This window comes from Giraffa tippelskirchi, chromosome 10, assembly GCF_054371585.1.
Source record: "Giraffa tippelskirchi isolate mGirTip1 chromosome 10, T2T-mGirTip1v1.2.pri, whole genome shotgun sequence".
In the NCBI taxonomy this organism is placed as follows: Eukaryota; Metazoa; Chordata; class Mammalia; order Artiodactyla; family Giraffidae; genus Giraffa; species Giraffa tippelskirchi.
Window position 1 is genome coordinate 116,997,161 of NC_137284.1, and position 12,028 is coordinate 117,009,188.

The window sequence follows — 12,028 nt, forward strand, 5'->3', positions numbered from 1 at the left end:
GTGATAATATTAAAGTGATTCATCATCTGGCCCACAGTTCCTCATTTATTTTCATCTTTTTCCGTATCACATGTGCACATCATGCTCCCTCCATTCTTCTTCCTTTTTCCTCTCTAAGCCTACCTCTTTTCTCAGATGCAGAGTGCAGTTCAACAAACAGGTATTTTTTTTTTCACATACCATGTTCTACACACTGTGCTAGGTAGAGAGGACATAAAGACAAATATGACCAGTCCTGACCCCAGGAAAAATGCAGTCTGTTTGTGAAGACATACAAATGAATAATAGCAATTAAAGTGGTAAGAGTTTTAAGAGTTATTTACAAGGGGTTACAGGAGCACTGAAGAGGTCAGTAGAGACTTCCTGCAGCTGAAGATAACAGGAACTGGCCAAGAGTAGAAGGCTATGACAGGTAGATTAGAAAGAGGAAACAGCATGAGAAAAACACTAAATTGCTAAAAATCTCAAAGCTCCAGGTAAGACCATGTTCACAAATGCACAACCCTGACTGGCAGTGATGCCCTCTTTGCCTGAATGCATCAGGTGCCACAAAAGTCCAGCCAGGACACTCAAGTCATTCCTCAAGCTCTGAACTCTCATGTCCCATATGGCTCTCAACCTCCCTGTTCTGATCCCATCTCCAAGCCCTCTCCAACTCCTGACATTTTTCACCTGCACTGTCCTTTCACCCATGTTCAGTCTTCATCAAAGTCCCAACATTTCCTTCACCACCTGCTCTACTGAAACTGGCTCCCCGATGAAAATCTGCTTCTTGTGCAGCCCTCTCAAGTGGTGGCTGCTTTCTAGCTCCCTGGCCCTCGGCGCTGGGCATGGACATAGGGTGGAGTTCTCTTTTATCCTATTGCTGCCTCGAAATAGCAAGTCTCCTCCCTCTTCCCTAAAATGAAAGTGAAAACAAAAACAAAACATCTTTTGATCTGTTGACCTTTTCTCAGCAGACTATCACTTTCCACCCCCTCTTTAACACAATCAGCTACAACTTCTAGGTCATTCTTTCTCTGTCTTTAAGATTCTAGTTCCTAGCTCTCTGTCACTCCCTCTGACACAGTCTTACTGCAATTCATTTTATTTTCATTTTCCACATGAATGATGTTTTAACACCTAGTGCTTTACCACTTCATCACCTCAGTGACCTTTCTTGTTCTCCCCCACCTTAGTCATCCACTGCCAAGGTCACTGCCTGGGCCTTGGCAATCCAATAACACAATCCTCTTCATTATCTAAGTCTCAACAATCCCCTTCTCTGACCATCAGCCCCTACCTTTCCTAGTCACGAGGTAGCACAGTTCCAATAATGTTTCAATTCCTCTGGACCATGTATTGATCTTATTCTCTATATCCTAGCATCCTCTACCCTCTCCATACCCAGTACTATTGTCTGAATATCTTGCATCCCCCCAAACTTCATATGTTGAAATCTTAATGCCCAATGTAACAATATTAGGAGGTGAGACTTTGGGAGGTGTTAACTCACGAATGGGATTAATGTTCTTTTAAAAGAGACCCCCACAGAGCTCCCTTTCCCTTTCTTCCATGTGAGGACACAACCAGAAATCTGCGATCCAGAAGAGGGCCCTCACCTGACCATGCCAGCACCCTGAATGTGGACGTTCAGCCTTTGGAACTATAAGAAATAAATGTTTGCTGTTTGTAAGTGTCTGTTTATAAGTCACCCAGTCTCTGGTATTTTGTGATAGTAGCCTGAATAGACATCAGTTTAACTTAGTCCATCATTAGGCTTCCCTGGTGGCTCAAATGATAAAGAATCTGCCTGCAATGCGGAACACCTGGGTTCGATCTCTAGGTAGGGAAGACACCCCTGAGAAAGGAATGGCAACCCACTCCAGTATTCTTGCCTGGAGAATTCCATGGACAGAGGAGCCTGGTGGGCTACAGTCCATGGAGTCACAAAGAGTCAGACAGGACTGAGCAACTTCTACATCATGCATCAGAATCATTTATTTCTATACAACTTCAGCTTTATGGAAAGCACTTGGAAAAACTCTTACCCTGTCTAAATCCAGGTTGGCTGATAATGAGCGGCATGACTGCTGGTAACTGGATGGTTTCTTAATTCTATTGACTTCTTCCATCCTCTGTGAGATCATTACTCCTGTAAATTTTCTTCCATTCATTTTGCAAGCAGCTGCTTCCTTTCAGAACACTTTAGGACACCAATTCCTTATAAGTACATCCAAGTCAGAGCAGTTGAGTTATAGTGGCCCTGAAAATTGTTAACGGACTGAGATTAACTTCAGTTCCTGAGAAGAAATAAGAACAAATCATCCAACATTCGATTTGTGGGCACGTAGAAGACCCATTCCCAGAGCCATTGTTCTAACCATTATAGATGTCCTGGTACTGACTAGATGGTGTCACCTCTGACTCTACCCTTCTGCAAACTGGAGGTTGTATTGCAAGTCACCCACCTCTGAAGGAAAGAATAATGATTAATGAGGCTCCTTGTGTTAAATCAGTCTCAAAGTTTCGAATGACAGCAAAGGGGAAGAGAAAATAGTTCAACAGACTCTTGTCACATACAAAAGAAAGCCCTCTTCAATATTCTTCCACAAGTCTAGGCTTCTGAACCAAGTGAAAATAAAGTGCAAGTTCAGTGGCATTAAGTACATTCACATTGTTGTGCAAACAGCTCCACTACCTACAGAACTTTTTTCATCTGTGTGTATTTTTTAAGAGGAAATAACAATATCTAGCTTTTACTGATTATTTGCTATTTGCCAACCACTGCTCCAAACAATTTATATACATGAACTCACTTAATTCTCACAACCCCTACCCAATGAGGTATCACTTTCTTCAATTTAGAGCTAGAATTTAGAATTTAGCCCAAGGGCACAAAGCAAATACTTGATATAGTTACATATTCTAACTTTCCTCCTGTAACAATGGAAAAACTGTCCAGCTCCCATATAAGGTGATCTCTGCCTCTATCACTTCTCATCTCCCCAAGGTCATCACTCCAGCCATTGTTTTCTTTCTCTTTCACACCATCAGTTTCTTCTCTATTGCATCTTTCCTGTAGACATACAAATACGCCTCCTGGTGCCCAGTTTTAACGAAAAAAGAAAAAATTTCCCTTGACTCTACATCCTCCTCCAGCTATTGCCCTGATTTTCTGCCAATTTTCACAGTAAAAATCCTTTAAAAAGCTGTCTGTGTTTGTCTTGGGCTTCCCTGGTGGTTCAGAAGGTAAAGAATCTGCCTGCAGTACAGAAGACTGGGGTTTGAGCCCTGGGTTAGGAAAATCCCCGGGAGAAGGCAATGGCAATCCACTCCAGTATTGTTGCCTGGAGAATTCCAGGGACAAAGGAGTCTGGTGGGCTACAGTCCATGGGGTGGCAAAGAGTCTGACACGACTGAGCGACTAACACTACTACTACTTGTCTTCAATTCCTTTCATCCCATTCTTTCCTATACCCACTTTGATTTTGGTTTTCTGCGCTGACATAATATAGACTGATTTAAATTCTATTAGTGATTTATTTTACACTTTTCAAAAATATTTCTAAGCCTGTATTTATCTAGATATCAAAGATCAAGAATCAAACAACTTTCTGTTTCCTACTATGGAAGGCAAAGAACTGTGTCCTTTCTCTTTCTCTGTGTCCTTTGCAACATCTAGGTTTTTATTAATTAATTAATCTGGGGTTTCAAACCCCATCGTCATTATTAACATAATGTTTTATGAATATTTTAAATCATACATTCAATATTGCAACCATGTTCAGACCAATTATAACACCTATTTCTGCATATCTTACAAGTTTCGGTGCTCTCCATACATCTTTTTTTCTACCAAGTACTCTTCACAATTTAATATGGATTCATCTCTCATTGAATTAATAGATGCATACAAAGATGTATTTTCAGGAAGAGTACTTACATAGAACATTTTCTAAAAATCTTAAAGATATGTAAATTCTGTTCTATTGTTTCCATACACAAATGTAGATGGGCTTAGAATTTTTGTGTCACAATCTTTTTCTTTTCCTGACAAATTCTGTAGAGGAACAGATCTCAACACTGGCTATATAATCCTACTCCCATATTTGATCAGTCTAGGATGAATATTACTCATCTGTGATTTTTATAAAGCTCCAAAGTGATTCTGGATAAGAACTCAGTAATAAGAAGACAATGTTAAGAAGCACGAACATAGGCATTCCTCTAGTTTTTTCGGGTTCTGGGTGGCCAAAAATCTGAGAACAATCTGAAATCGTTTTCTTCTCAGGTGACTTGTTTTATGTTCTTGTACCAGTTCAGTTCAGTCGCTCAGTCATGCCCAACTCCCTGCAGCCCCATAGACTGCAGCACGCCAGGCCTCCCTGTCCATCACCAACTCCTGGAGCTTGCTCAAACTCATCGAGTCAGTAATGCCATCCAACCACCTCATTCTCTGTCGGCCCCTTCTCCTCCCACCTTCAATCTTTCCAAGTATCAGGGCCTTTTCCAATGAGTCTGTTCTTTGCATCAGGAGGCCAAAGTATTGGAGTTTCAGCTTCAGCATCAGTCCTTCCAATGAATATTCACAACTGATTTCCTTTAGGATGGACAGGTTGCATCTCCTGGCAGTCCAAGGGACTCTCAAGAGTCTTCTCCAACACCACAGTGCAAAAGCATCAACTCTTCTGCCCTCGGCTTTCTTTATAGTCCAACTCTCACATCCATACATGACTACTGGAAAAACCACAGTTTTGACTAGAGGGACCTATGTTGGCAAAGTAATGTCTCTGCTTTTTAACATGCTGTCTAGGTTGGTCATAACTTTTCTTCCAAGGAGCAAGTGTCTTTTAATTTCATGGCTGCAGTCACCATCTGCAGTGATTTTGGAGCTCCAAAAAATAAAGTCTGTCACTGTTTCCATTGTTTCCCCATCTATTTGCCATGAAGTGATGGGACCGGATGCCATGATCTTAGTTTTCTGAAGGTTGAGTTTTAAGCCAACTTTTTCACTTTTTCACTTTCATCAAGAGTCTCTTTAGTTCTTTGCTTTCTGCCATAAGGGTGGTGTCATCTTCGTATCTGAGGTTATTGACATTTGTCCTGGAAATCTTGATTCCAGCTTGTGCTTCATCCAGCCCGGCATTTCACATGATATACTTGGGCTTACAGAATACCAAAGTGAAATCTTCGTTCAGTCTCCCATAGACTTAAGCCTTTTTGGTTGCTACTAATATCCATGACATTCAGTGTGATCTTGTGCAAATATGATATGTTGCATAGGCATATCTTTTGTCCTTGTAGAACATTTCATTTGATTTTTATGAAAATTACAATTCATGTAATTTATATAAACTTTTTAAATGTCAAGCTTTTTACTTGCTCAGTCATTTAAGCGAACACTAAAATAAAACATTTTGCCTATGATCCCTCCTTCCTCTTTTCTTGATTCTTTGACTCAAACCATGTTGGGCTGTGCTATTCAGTCTATTTAGAAATACAGGTGTCTATATCCTTACTCTTGAAATTTGTGCTGCTGAATGCTGCATTTTATAATACAATAATGATATTTTCCTTATAATTTCTCAGCTGTTAATTAACCACTCAATTTTACATTATTATTAATATTTGACATTTTTTAAAAGATACTTTATAATTAAACAAATACTTGAGAAGACTGGCCCAGGAACCTAAGTCAAGATGAGCTAAATTTTAAGTACTTATAATGTGCTAAATGAATTACGCTTATGATAATTAGAGTAATTTACATGATAGATGGAATATATTCCTATTAAATATTTAAATTTTTGCTTCTATTGATGTCACTTTAATAAATATGAATTTAATTTTTCTTGTGGTTTACCTGGTTAGCAAGAACCTTAATTATAGACTGCTGGCTCAAATTTGCTGCTCTTTTAGGAGCTCTTCCCACAAGTTGTTGTGTTGCTGTTAGAAGGGGTGGCGTTAGGGGTGGAGCTAAGTGAGAGGGAGGTGGCTGTTTGGGGAGGGGGAGGGGGGAAGTCGGTGTTGTCTCGGAGGAAGGGAGAGACGGAGGTGGAAGGGAATAGGGTAGGGGCTGGGGAAGGGGAGGGAGGGGACAGGGGTCTGTAGGGGTGGAGAGGAAGGTAGGGTGGAGGGGCCGGGTGAGTGGGAGCCGGTTACAGCGGGTACTGCGCAGACTTGCTCGGGTTCTGGTGGGTTCAGCGCGCGCTTGGATCCGGGTGCCTCGAGCAACAGCACCTATTTGAGTCTCCTGTCAATTTGTTTGGTGCTCCAAATCACTTCTGACTTCCCTGGTGGCTCAGATGGTAAAAGGGTCTGCCTACAATGAGGGAGACCCTGGTTCGATCCCTGGATTGGGAAGATCCCCTGGAGAAGGAAATGGCAATCCACTCCAGTACTCTTGCCTGGAAAATCCCATGGATGGAGGAGCCTGGTAGGCTCCATGGGGTCGCAACGAGTCGGACACGACAGAGCAACTTCACTTCACTAGCATGACAATGAGGATCCTAAGCCTGAAATGACAGTATATTTTTCCTTCATCCTTGACCTGCCCAGAGTCTCCCCTCTTTTGGATCCAGGCATCTTTTCTGGATCTTGGATCATTTGTATATGTGCTTTCCTATGACCCCAAATCACCATAGATGGTGCCTTGAGCATAGCCCCTGCACTTAAAGGCTGCCTAGTGCTCTGAGAAAAATTTGCAGGTTGTCTTCCTGCTTCAACCACCCCAAAAGGCAGAAAACAACAAAATCAGTAACATGCTAATTTGTTATTATAAGGATCAGTTATATACAGATAGATTTGTAATGGGAGTAAGTAGGTTATTCTGCACTATGTATAATCACTGTAGGATGGATTTAAGAATTTTAAAATATTCCAGAGTAGAAATTCTGTAATAGCTAAACTTTTTTATGAATATTTGTAAGCTGTCACCATTAAATTTACACATAAGAGAAGATTAATCTGAAAGAAACTATGTTATTCTTGACCATGATATGACCCCTGCTGTGTTTTTCTAAAAGTGATGTGATCTCTGGCTAAGTTTTAGTTTATAAAACACAATGTTAATATTTAACCTACCTCAAGCTTGAGGATTTGTAAATACTGAGTAAGGGTCTCAAATGAATATTATTGATTGTCTTTTCTACTAAAAAAAATATAGTGGAGGAAAGTTTCCTTAATTATCAAGTCTTCTAAGATGACTGGAATGGGTGAATTTAACTCAGATGTCCATTATATCTACTACTGTGGGCAAGAATCCCTTAGAAGAAATGGAGTAGCCATCATGGTCAACAAAAGAGTCTGAAAGGCAGTACTTGGATTCAATCTCAAAAATGATAGAATGATCTCTGTTCGTTTCCAAGGCAAATCATTCAATATCACAGTAATCCAAGTCTATGCCCCGACCAGTAATGCCGAAGAAGCTGAAGTTGAATGGTTCTATGAAGACCTACAAGACCGTCTAGAACTAACACCCAAAAAAGATGTCCTTTTCATGATAGGGGACTGGAATGCAAAAGTAGCAAGTCAAGAAACACCTGGAGTAACAGGCAAATTTGGCCTTGGAGTACAGAATGAAGCAGGGCAAAGGCTAATAGAGTTTTGCCAAGAGAACACACTGGTCATAGCAAACACCCTCTTCCAACAACACAAGAGAAGACTCTACACGTGGACATCACCAGATGGTCAACACTGAAATCAGATTGATTATATTCTTTGCAGCCAAAGATGGAGAAGCTCTATACAGTCAGCAAAAACAAGACCAGGAGCAGACTGTGGCTCAGATCATGAACTGCTTATTGCCAAATTAAGACTAAAATTGAAGAAAGTAGGGAAAACCACTAGTCCATTCAGGTATGACCTAGATCAAATCCCTTATGATTATACAGTGGAAGTGACAAATAGATTTAAGGGACTAGATCTGATAGAGTGCCTGATGAACTATGGATGGAGGTTCGTGACATTGTACAGCAGACAGGGATCAAGAAAATCCTCATGGAAAAGAAATGCAAAAAAGCAAAATGGCTGTCTGAGGAGGCCTTACAGATAGCTGGGAAGAGAAGAAAAGTGAAAAGCAAAGTAGAAAAGGAAAGATATTCCCATCTGAATGCAGAGTTCCAAAGAATAGCAAGGAGAGATAAGAAAGCCTTCCTCAGCGATCAGTGCAAAGAAATAGAGGAAAACAACAGATTGGGAAAGACTAGAGATCTCTTCAAGAAAATTAGAGATACCAAAGGAACATTTCATGCAAAGATAGGCTCGATAAAGGACAGAAATGGTATAGACCTAACAGAAGCAGAAGATATTAAGAAGAGGTGGCAAGAATACACAGAAGAACGGTACAAAAAAGATCTTCACGAACCAGATAATCACGATGGTGTGATCACTCACCTAGAGCCAGACATCCTGGAATGTCAAGTCAAGTGGGCCTTATAAAGCATCACTACGAACAAAGCTAGTGGAGGTGATGGAATTCCAGTTGAGCTATTTCAAATCCTAAAAGATGATGCTGTGAAAGTGCTGCACTCGATATGCCAGCAAATTTGGAAAACTCAGCAGTGGCCACAGGACTGGAAAAGGTCAGTTTTCATTCCAATCCCAAAGAAAGGCAATGCCAAAGAATGCTCAAACTACCGCACAATTGCACTCATCTCACATGCTAGTAAAGTAATGCTCAAAATTCTCCCAGCCAGCTTCAGCCAGGCTTCAGGCTTCAGTTCACGTGAACCATGAACTTCCAGATGTTCAAGCTGGTTTTAGAAAAGGCAGAGGAACCAGAGATCAAATTGCCAATATCTGCTGGATCATCGAAAAAGCAAGAGAGTTCCAGAAAAACATCTATTTCTGCTTTATTGACTATGCCAAAGCCTTTGACTGTGTGGATCACAATAAACTGTGGAAAATTCTGAAAGAGATGGGAATACCAGACCATCTGACCTGTCTCTTGAGAAACTTGTATGCAGGTCAGGAAGCAACAGTTAGAACAGGACATGGAACAACAGACTGGTTCCAAATAGGAAAAGGAGTACGTCAAGGCTGTATACTGTCACCCTGCTTATTTAACTTATATGCATGAGAAACGCTGGGCTGGAAGAAACACAAGCTGGACTCAAGATTGCTGGGAGAAATATCAATAACTTCAGATATGCAGATGACACCACCCTTATGGCAGAAAGTGAAGAAGAACTAAAGAGCCTGTTGATGAAAGTGAAAGAGGAGAGTAAAAAAGTTGGCTTAATGCTCAACGTTCAGAAAACTAAGATCATGGCATCTGGTCCCATCACTTCATGGGAAATAGAAGGGAAAACAGTGGAAACAGTGTCATACTTGATTTTTTTGGGCTCCAAAATCACTGCTGATGGTGTTTGCAGCCATGAAATTAAAAGACGCTTACTCCTTGGAAGGAAGGTTATGGCCAACCAAGATAGCATATTTAAAAGCAGAGACATTACTTTGCCAACAAAAGTCCGTCTAGTCAAGGCTATGGTTTTTCCAGTGGTCATGTATGGATGTGAGAGTTGGACGGTGAAGAAAGCTGAGCGCCGAAGAATTGATGCTTTTGAACTGTGGTGTTGGAGAAGACTCTTGAGAGTCCCTTGGACTGCAAGGAGATCCAATCAATCCATCCTAAAAGAGATCAATCCTGGGTGTTCATTGGAAGGACTGATGTTGAAGCTGAAACTCCAATACTTTGGCCACCTCATGCGAAGAGTTGACTCATTGGAAAAGACCCTAATGCTGGGTAGGATTGGGGGCAGGAGGGAAGGGGATGACAGAGGATGAGATGGTTGGATGGCATCACCAACTTGATGGACATGGGTTTGGGTAGACTCCGGGAGTTGGTGATGGACAGAGAGGCCTGGCGTGCTGCAATTCATGGTGTGACAAAGAGTCAGACACGACTGAGTGACTGAACTGAACTGACTGAACTACACTGTTGGTTGGAATGTAAATTGGTACACCACTATGGAGAACAGTGTGGAGGTTTCTTAAAAAACTGAAAACAGAACTACCATATGACTCAGCAATCCCACTCCTGGTCATATATCCAGAGAAAACCATAATTTGAAAAAATACATGCACCCCAATGTTCATTACAGCACTGTTTACAATAGCCAGGACACGGAAGCAACCTAAATACCCATGGACAGATAGGTGGATAAAGAATGCTGCTGCTGCTGCTAAGTCACTTCAGTCGTGTCCGACTCTGTGCGACCCCATAGACGGCAGCCCACCAGGCTCCCCCGTCCCTGGGATTCTCCAGGCAAGAACACTGGAGTGGGTTGCCATTTCCTTCTCCAATGCATAAAAGTGAAAAGTGAAAGTGAAGACACTTAGTTGTGCCTGACTCTTAGCGACCCCCTGGACCACAGCCTACCAGGCTCCTCCGTCCATGGGATTGTCCAGGCAAGAGTACTGGAGTGGGTTGCCATTGCCTTCTCCAGGATAAAGAATATGTGGTACATATATACAATGAAATATTAGTCAGCTATAAAAAAGAGTGAAATAATGCTATTTGCAGCAACCTGGATGGCCCTAGAGGTTGTCATACTGAATGAAATAAATCAGACAGAGAAGGACAAATATCATGATATTGCTTATATGTAGAATCTTAAAAGATTGTACAAACAAACTTCTTTACAAAATGGAAATAAGAGTCACAGATGTAGAAAATTTCAAGGTTACCAGGGTGGGGGGCAGAGAAGAGGTATAAATTGGGGATTGGGATTGACATATACACAGTACTATATATAAAATAGATAATAAGAACCTACTGTATAGCACAGGGAACTCTCAATACTCTGTAATGACCTATATAGGAAAAGAATCCAAAAAAGAGTGGATATGTTAATGAAATGCAAGTCCCTATTCCCATTGCACAGCAAGGCCAAACAATACCAAAATGTGAGTTTGGAGCAGAGAAAGGTTTATTACAGGGCCCTGCAAGGAAATAAGTGGCTCATCTCTAAAATACTCCAAGCTCCCAGAAAGATTTCAGCAAAGCCCTTTTCTTGGAAAGGTGAGGGAGAGGCATGATACAACTTCTTGGTATCAGATCCTTTGCCTTTGAGGTCAGGTCATGGGCAGATAATGATGTATCTGCAAGCCTCCACCAAACAAATGGTATTCTCTATTCTGACAAGAAAGGGTGAGGTTTCCAGACACTACTGTCACCCTCTGAGGTCCAGGTCCTGGCTAAGAGAAGGCAAATCTCAGCTGACGGCTCCCTCAGGGCCAGGTCCCCAGACAGCCCAGCTGTCATAGCTGAGGGAGCCAGGCACCCAGGAGACCCAACTGGCCCTTAAAAGGTCCTCAGGCCGCCTGGACAGCGGGGACCAGGTCTCGCAGACTGCATCCCATGCAGACTGCGTCCCATGCAGACTGCCATGGCGATTAAGTCACAGAGGGAGAGGGGAGCGATTCACCTCAAGGCTTGGGCCCCGCCAGTGGGCAGCCTTGGCCATGGCTCCAGAGCCTGGCAGGACACAGTCCCAGCTTGTTCCCTGTTCCCCTCAGTTCAGCTGCTGGCTGAGGCCGGGTGAAATCGAGGGCCACAGGGAGAGGGCCACGTCTTACCTCACTCTCCACCTAAGGACCAACACTTCTCTGAATGTTGACTGAATAGCCCCACTAACGGTAGCTCATCTACAGCCGCTATCTTGGGGGAGGGGCCCACTGTGGCACCAACCAATGGCTAAGCAGGAACACTAACCGTAGCTCAATGACAGTCGGTTGTTTGGAGGAGGGGCCCACTGTGGTGCCAACCAATGAGTAAGCAGGACCACTAATGCTCCCCCGTAAGGGTTTTTTTTTGTTTGTTTTGGTGGTGGTGGTGGGGGTAATGGCACAAGGCTACGGGCGGATGCTAAGTGCTGCATACAGCCATGCTCTATTACAGGTATATGTATATGTATAACTGATTCACATTGCTGTACAGCAGAATTGCAAATCAACTATATTGTAATAAAATGTTTCAAAAATTATCAAATCCCCAAAGTCAGTCTTATATGATAGCTCTTGGTACTTTTCTTTTTTTTTCCTA

At 42.1% G+C, this 12,028-nt stretch overlaps 1 protein-coding gene across 43 annotated transcripts in view; it reads right to left on the bottom strand.

Annotated features, from left to right (window-relative positions):
* NPY (neuropeptide Y) overlaps nt 1–11,598 on the bottom strand; it is a 248,678-nt gene extending 237,080 nt beyond the window's left edge. For 35 of the 43 annotated variants that reach the window (XR_014066656.1, XR_014066653.1, XR_014066657.1 and 32 more), the window contains exons 1-2: nt 11,563–11,598; nt 2,031–2,245 (exon numbers count right to left, since the gene is read on the bottom strand). The gene's annotated coding sequence lies outside the window, so the exon portion shown is untranslated. Of the gene's footprint in view, nt 1–2,030; nt 2,246–11,411 lie in introns of all 43 variants that reach the window. The other 8 variants (XM_081533968.1, XM_081533967.1, XM_081533971.1 and 5 more) reach the window with 2 other exon arrangements.
* Nucleotides 11,599–12,028: the final 430 nt, after the last annotated feature.